This window comes from Lepisma saccharinum, chromosome 2, assembly GCF_977018435.1.
Source record: "Lepisma saccharinum chromosome 2, izLepSacc3.1, whole genome shotgun sequence".
Classification (NCBI taxonomy): domain Eukaryota; kingdom Metazoa; phylum Arthropoda; class Insecta; order Zygentoma; family Lepismatidae; genus Lepisma; species Lepisma saccharinum.
Window position 1 is genome coordinate 39,926,489 of NC_139230.1, and position 8,573 is coordinate 39,935,061.

General features: G+C 39.8%; 1 non-coding gene across 1 annotated transcript; it reads right to left on the minus strand.

Annotated features, from left to right (window-relative positions):
• Positions 1-3,967: 3,967 nt before the first annotated feature.
• On the minus strand, positions 3,968-4,042 carry TRNAA-UGC (transfer RNA alanine (anticodon UGC)). The gene has a single exon. It is a non-coding gene; the product is annotated as a tRNA-Ala (tRNA).
• Between the last annotated feature and the right edge of the window lie 4,531 nt (positions 4,043-8,573).

Sequence of the window (8,573 nt, forward strand, 5' to 3'; positions counted from 1 at the left end):
CGCCGGCCTCCGTGGCGGAGTGGTTAGCATAGCGCTTTGACCAGTGCCGGATCTACAAGCCGCAAAACCCTGCAGTGCGGGGGGATGGGGCGGAGACAAGTAAGCATTTAGGGGTCCCTAAGCCATTGACATAGTATAGGGTTCGTATATGCGTATGTAAAAAAATAAACTCAGTTACTCAGGGGTACAGAAATGAATACAATATATACAGGTAAAGATAAAGTTCCCTGTGCTGTGCATCTCTGTAGCACCGTGACATGAAGGCACGAGGTAGGGCTCCACATATTTTCGTTGTCGGCCATCTTGGAGGTGATGTGATCAGCACCACGCTGCGGTCGCGTTTATCCCCAGGTTACCATTTGATTTAAGGCTGGGTGGTCCCTAGAGCCGCTTTATGCTGGGACAAAGCCGAAAAAATTGCGATCTTAACGTATGTTTGTGTGTGTGTGTAAAGGTTGGTAGGTAGAAGGGGCCCCTTTGGCAATATTTTGCGGGGGCGCCTAAGATTTGTAGATCCGGCACTGGCTTTGACGCCAGAGGTCCCAGGTTGGGCATGTGAGTGATCATCAATTTCATGATATCATCACCCATCCTCATCTTTGCGATTAGCCAAAAGTGGCAGAAATGCGAAGTAAAATAAACCTAATAAATCAATCAAACATTCCCATCTCACTCAAAGACCTTGTGAATCCAATCCAAAATCTACCAACAGAACCTTCAGTGAGTTTCATTTATCTCGTGCATTCATCTGACTAATGTAATTTTCTTACAAATTGACTTTAGGGTTTAACTTAAAATGGCGTTGTTTGTGTTGCATTCGATACCAAAATTAGATTTTAAGCAATTAATGTCCAATTATAAGTATACCTACATAGGTAAAAATAATTCCCACCTCTTCTGATAATATTGCAACTTGCACCCTGTTTAAATGTCTAGGAATGATATCGCGATGCGATGAGTCGAGAATTGTCACAGCCTCATCTTTTTTCCGGTGTGGCGAGGTCCGTCTCGTTCTTGTTTGTGTTTATTTTTGTTTTGGTTTCCACTCAGAAGTCATTAAAACTTATTCTAGATTCACTTCATGCTCAGATAGGCTAATCGGGACTCTATTTTCAAAATCTCTTAATACATAGGTTTAAGTATAGTTTTCCGAACACCCCCTTACAAAGTTATGAAAAATATGGGTGAGGTGAGGTACAGCAGTACATTGTACCCCCAAGTTGGTCTGTAGTGTCTCGTCTCGTTCGTGTAAGTATTTCGTTTTGGAAAATTCCATTTTAAATATTCAGAAGGAAATGGGATCAGTCATATACTCTTCTGATGAAGATTTGTATCTTACCTTCGAATCGACGCGACTATTTCTTTAGAAAAGTGTACCCCCCCCCCCTTTACGCAAAGGAGCATTCGTCTGCAGCGTCAATTTCTGTGAGCAAATCTGATTCCATCGTTCCACACACATTTTAAACAATTTTCATCTCCTTAAACAGGTTTCCAAGAACTTAAATCAATGAGGAACCACAATGTAGTAGAATAAGTTTAGAATGGTTTGAATTTCTGTGGTAAGGAAGATAATGTTTATAAGTTATAAACCATATACACTTTTTTATTAGGCGAACTGAAAATAGGTTCTTTTAACAGTAGCACCTTGCGTCTGCTGTCAAATTACCGGGGGGGGGGGGTACAACTCGATTTATGAATTTAGGGGGTACGGTACCTCCCTTCAAAAATTTAGGGGGTACAATATACCCCTGTACCCCCCGTTCCTGCGCCACTGAAAGCCAGTACATATTGATAGTGAGTGCGGACACTTAGAATGACAAAAAAGGCAGATATTGATCTATTACATGATACTCTCTGATAAACAATTCAATACAAAATGTTAAAGTAACTTATATTTACTTTGCACGCTCCAGATAATATACAATACTTGACAGTTTAATTCCACAGAAGATAATGCAATCTGGGTTGCAGGTAGTGCTACGAGAAACGTTGGTTGTCATTGCAGTTACACGCACGCCGCAAATTTCTTAAAACAACTTATACAAGTTAATATCATAAAAATATATTGACTAAAAAGTTGCATAAGCGATGACAGATGAAAAACAAATAACCAGAAATTGTAAAGAAAAAAAGCACTTGCTTATTCAGAAAAAAAAAACATATCTTTCTCGTGCATATAGGTACTAAGTGAGCCACGGTTATATGGAGAATATGACCATATTCTCCACCCATGCCTATTATATGCCCTTTTTATTTGTATCAACGTGACAATTATCCTCTTTTTCTGTGCAGTTTTGCCTGCCTATTTTGGCAGTTTTTAGTGCTTAGAAATTAGGGCTATGATAATTACCTACACACCACCCTGTGTGGCGTAGTGGCTAGCGTAGCGTGCTACGAAACAAGTCGCTCTATGTTCCAGTACAGACTTGACCAAGGTGAAATCAGTCTTTACTGTTTACACAAAGATTCTCAGAAGTTCGAAAATAAATATTGTATATAGTAATAAATACTAAATATGTCGTTATCTAAACAATGTGGGGACCAGGAGAGGAAAGCGACAGATTATCTGGAAAAGAAGGGGGTCTTTTGACGTCGCCACTGTACAAAGTGCAAATATATTACACTGTTGATTTTTTTTACAGTAAAACCTCGTTAATCCGGACTAATGGGGGGATAAGTTGACCGGTTTAACGAAAGTCCGGATTAACTGATATAACCTAAAAGAACAGTAGAAAGTGCATTAAAACTCCGTTTATAGCAACAAAACACGTATATTATGGTGTATTTAAAGGGCATAGGCCTAAATACACTATACAGTACAGTACAAAGTCTGGGGGAAACAGAATTTCATCAGTGGTTAACTGTCTTTTCTTTGGGAAGTTCTCTTGTTGACTTCTAGCCACATTTAAAACCTTGCATTCTGCCTTTATTTTTTTTTCCTTTTGCCTGTCCGGATTAAGCGAAGTTCGGCTCATCGGGGTCCGGAATAACGAGGTTTTACTGTATATTGTAATTCGATTATATCGTGAATGGTTGATCGATTTATTTTTATATTATGGACACATAAGCACATAGGCTATTTTTGTCCGTCACAGAATAAGGGAATAAGTCCCTTAACTACAACAAAGCTGAGAGCAGAACCTTAACAAGATAATAATATATGTCTGTTAAAGACTTCATAAATGAACTGATAAAACTAATACTATCATTGACTATAACAACAGCTTCTACAAACTCTGAGGATAAAATCTCCATACCGTACTTAAGGGTTTAGGGTGGAAAGGCGCAGCTAACAGAATGACAAACACAGGACAACATGATCCCACAGAGGATTATCCTGGTCGCGGGTCCAGGCGCCAGAGCCTCGTTGGCCTGCAAGAAGCAGTTACCGAGGTGTACTGTGGGGAAATGAGGTTGACTTTCGGGTGGCAACCTTTACACCAGGGTTGTTAAAGGTCAAAGAACCAATAAATTCTAATGGGTTTTATTGGGTCCCGCTGCAGGACCGGAACAATTTAAATTCGGTCCAAGTTGCGTTTTGTTTAATTGGAAGAAGGTTCATGGACCGTATTTAAATTGATCCGTAAAAAGGTTCCTGGCCAGTATTTGAATTGATCTGGTAAAAAGGTTCCTGGACCGAATTGAAATACTTTACAGAAAGGTTCTTTACGGTCCAGAACCCATTTACGCTTGGTGATTTTCTCTCCTGGACCGGAATTGAATTTACTTAAAATTCCTGGACCTTTAACAACCCTGCTCCACACCCCTATGGCGTGAATAGTTTTTAATTCAATGCAAGAGAACAGTGCAGTTGAAAGTGGAGTGGGGTTATGTAATGCTATCTATCAGGTGTTGTCAGAAATTTCAAATAAGAGTTTGGTTTGAGTTGCTGTTTTAAGTCCACTTTATGCACAGTAAGGCTAATCGGGACTGGACCTACAGTATAAAGTGGAATCCGAACCACTTGTGCCTCCACCGGGTATCGAACCCGGGACCCCTTGATTGCAAGGCAATGACGCTACCACTGCGCCATGGGGGAGGCCCATTTCAAATAAGAAAACAGCAAAATCACATTAGATCAAATTCAAAATTAAACTACAGAACGTTACGACAAGGTTATATTCGACAATATTAGTTCGATTCGAAACAATGCAGGAACACCGAGCTCGCGAGTATCAGGAAAGGCAGTAAATATCGCATAGACACTGTTACGTGGCTAATTATGCGAGCGTTGACCCTTCGAACTTTCTTCTTGGTTCGGCCTTGACGCTTTGAAGTAAGAAGGAATGTACGAGTGACTCCCCCCTCTCCCTCCCAAGAACCCGCCGTCACGACCACCTCCATGAGTAACTTAATTCCTTAAGTAGGCCGCGTTCGCAACCGTAGCAGAAAATAATTGGTATTCTTATACCCCCACCGTGATGGGATTTCAATGACGGAAACTTCATTAATATGACCCGTACGTGTGTTAACGTAACGGACAGGATTCGTGTGACCCTTCGTGAAGGCAAGAATTCTGGAGTCGTTTTCCTCCCGTGCTTGTCGCTGCATCATTTTTCGCATGCTCTTTTGCTCAGAAGAAGCTAAAAGAGGATATATTTTTGCTTGAATTCTTGAGGTCTTGCTAATTTCCTTGAGATTCTGTGATCATCTATAGTTCGTGCGGTGCAACTTTCTTCGTGTCTAAATTTGACGTAATAGTGACCACGTGACTCAAGCACCCTATCACCTGCAGTCATCTGCTTCAGAAGCGATATGTGAGAGGTTATTCTTTTGGCTTATTTTTGCTAGTGGCGTGGAGTTACACATTACAGATTGCAAAATATTTTCTTTTTTAAAATCCACTTTACGCACAGATAGGCTAATCGGGACAGGACTTGCAGTTTAAAGTGAGATCCGAACCACTGTGCAATGTGCCTCCACCGGCAAGGACGTATTTAGGGAGGGGGCTCCAGGGGGTTCGGACCCCACCCCGGCCATTCATTAATTTTATCATATCACTCATCTCCATCTTCGCAAATTAGCCAAAAGTGGCACAAAAGCGAATTAAAATAAAGCAAATCAATAAACAATAAATCTTTGGGCTAATTGCAATTAGAGACGATGGGGAGGAATGATGATATAGGTGAAGAAAAAAACAATGAAACAAAAATAACATTTTTGACTTTCTTGACTCACAACATGGTAACAAGTTTCATGGTATACACCCAACGGCGAAAAAAACAGTAGGAGAATTGTCCACCACCATTTTAATTCGGTTTGTATTACACAATGTGATGACAATTAATTGAAATAATGACGTCAATAAGCAGAGAACAATGCCTGCTGCGAACCAACATAGTTTCATTCCCTAAAACAACATAGAATGTAGAATAAAAAAGTAATATAAATAGCGGTGGACAACTTGTCTACCATCATCTTTGCCGTTGACTGTACAGTACTGTGACTGAATATGGTACTCTAAGAATAAAAGCATGCTTATGTGGACCCTCCCTCTTTTTAAAAAGAGAAAAGATAGGATTCGATTCCGGAGAAGATTATTTTCCTAACCCAGACTAGCCAGCCTTCCGTGAAATCAGTAATGGGGCTAGAGCACGGTGCTGACCGCATCATCTTCCTCTACATTGGTTTCGAAATTGTTGATTCTTATCTCAAACTTCCCGTATGCATTCATTAATCACGGGGAATGGTTAAGTCATTTTCCACGTGTTTTAATTTTAGAAGTAGAGAATCCTGAACTCTGCCGCGTCTTACTTTCTTCTTATTATTATTAGGTACTAAATCGCACAAGAAAAAGAAACGGGGCGACATTGTAGGAAGGCACCAAAATGTCAACGTAGTGGACGTAGTACACAAATTGATGAAGAGACACTCACAAAGAACACCCATGCCCAAGCCGGGATTTGAAACAGGGACATCGAACGTCATGGCGCGCAGTGCTAACCACTCCGCCACAGATGTCGGTTGTCGCGTTTTGTGTTTTGTGACCTATGCATGTGTGTTTTTGATTGTTCCTTCATTCCTTTCATCCAACTCTATTCGTCCTCATCGCTGCGATTAGCAATGTATGTTAGAAGAGCGACGTAAAATAAAACAAGTACAAGAAATGATAAAATGGAGAGATGTGCTGCTCTTTCGATCTTCATTTCTGCTGCGATTATACTATTGGCACTTCCATCTTCTGGAAGATCATGTTGTGTTTCAACGCAGTGAAACACGAAACTATGATTTTCTTCTCAAAAGTAAAAAAAAAAATCCATGTTTCTCACAAGTCATGATGAACTGTGTTCAACAAAAACAGTGCTTATGTAAGGCCACGCACGTGAATGAGCTGTGAATGTGCGTTAATTTTATTTTGCAAATTTCTTAAAAATACAACAAAAAAAAGTTGAAAAATTAGCATTTCACAAAATAAAAACACCATAACAATCTCATATCGTTTTCCATTTAATCCTGAAATGTGAAACGGCACTGTATCATTTTTCACAGTATATCTATCCGCCTGCCTAAGGACGAATTGTGAAGTGTGATTCTTACCTAATCCAATTAGTTCTTTAATCGTATGCACACATAGAATATATACGTGCCTCCATTTGTGTGTAAGGGTGCGCGCATATGTAGAAAGTCTGTGGAAACCCCAACCCCACTGTGATATTTCCAAATATCACGCTGATCAACATAATTTGTATTTACGAAAACATATTTATCCAATTGTTGTGTTTTATTTTATCTTAAGTCGCTTTCTGCCTCTTTTGGCTCATCAGGACGATAAGATAAATGATGATTAGGTGGCATTGATTAAGGAACACCTGTGCTTAAGCCAGGATTCGACCATGAACTTTAGTCGATCGCTCTGTGCCCTTTGTCACTGAGGCGGCTCGAAAACAAAAAGAACCATTCCGTCTGTCTGATATTTCACTGGCTGTTCATTCAACCTATACAAGGTGAAATAAGACCCTAGTTGAAAGTTTCTCTTAAAGTTTCTTAGCAACCGTTAGAGAGAAAGTTGAACCTCTAGTAGGTCCCTTCTAATGACTCCGTATACAGAAATTTGCTCATTAAACAGGGTAATTAGCATCAATTTGCTTAAACAATAACGACCTTCTTCAACTAGGAGCATATGCTACTGACATTTTATTTTAAATTCATTATAATTTCAACGACATTATTGTTTCGCAGCGTCACTATTGTCTAAACATAATGATAAGTTCAAGACAAAACGAAGTACATGCTACTTGCTGCTTCAGAAGAACGCGTTGCATAAGGCGGTATGCATATTCATATTGCAAAGATTGACGTCAATATCCTTACATAATGCTGAGACTGTTTCGTTCGGAGCTGAAAAGTTTGGAAAGCTCTGAGTCGATTGTGCTCGCGCTTCTTTTGCATGAGAGATGATATTCAGTGTGCAAAAAGTGTATTGTGACACGACCTAGAACATTCCACAAGAATGGCCAGTTTTGACGCTTTTCAAGAAAACCTAAGCGAATTTATGTATTTTTCTGTCTCCTAGTTACTTCACATTAATATTTTTAGGTGAACGAAGTGATGGAATATATGGTAAGACAATCACAAAGGAAAACGTTACACATGAACCGGGCATATATTTCACCGCATAATCATCCTACTCTGTTTTTTCAATCCAATAATTTGTTTATATACTTTCATGGCGTAATTGTCGCATCGGTGCGTCAGATAACGAAAGCAATGATAGCGGCGCAGAATCTTCGAACACAGAAGATTAAAGTTTGTTACTCCCCACTTCACAACAATGTAGTAAATTTTCTTAAGTTTAATGCACAAATCAAGAACAACTTATGTGTTAACTTTTTCTGTAGACGGGATAAATGTTTGCTAAACTGTCACGAAGAATTGATGTGTGTCGATTTGGACTATTCAACTTTAACGTATATTGACGAGTATTTCGTGCACCCTAATCTTGCATCTTAAGCCCCTATCACACGGAACTGGATTTCTAGTAGGAATGCCCTAGTTGGCGCTGAACTAACTTTCTATGTAGCAATCATGGCCGCCTGGCTGACTGCTTGACTGGTTTGGAGGAATAGGGCATGTTCTAATTGCTACTTGCTTTCATCGACTGGATTCTGTGGAACAGCCAATCAGAGCAAAGTTTCGCCATGTGAAGATAATATGTGAGTGTGCAAAGGAGCGCTTTTATCTGTGGTTTCCGAGTGTTACTCCAGCAAATGTATAACGTATACAGCATGAAAGGCGAGTTGAGTTACACCATCTATGCTGAGTGCACGGTGTTTACATTTGAAAAAAACTAAAATATTCTTCCATACGTGTACAGTAAACGTTGTAAAGTATGTATTTAAGCAGCGCCATTGTTTTGTAGCTAATAACGTTTTATACGAAACGTTATTCCTCTCGGTTGAATAGTTATCGGCTTTTAAAAATGTGAAGTGATACATTGTCTCACGCGGCCGCCATTAAAACTCCCCTTGTATAGGAACAAAAGTCTATCGACAAGTACACTGATAAGTATCGTGTGAGGCGAAAACTAGCAAATTGGTAGCCAGTCCAGCACCAACTAGGGCATACCTACTAGA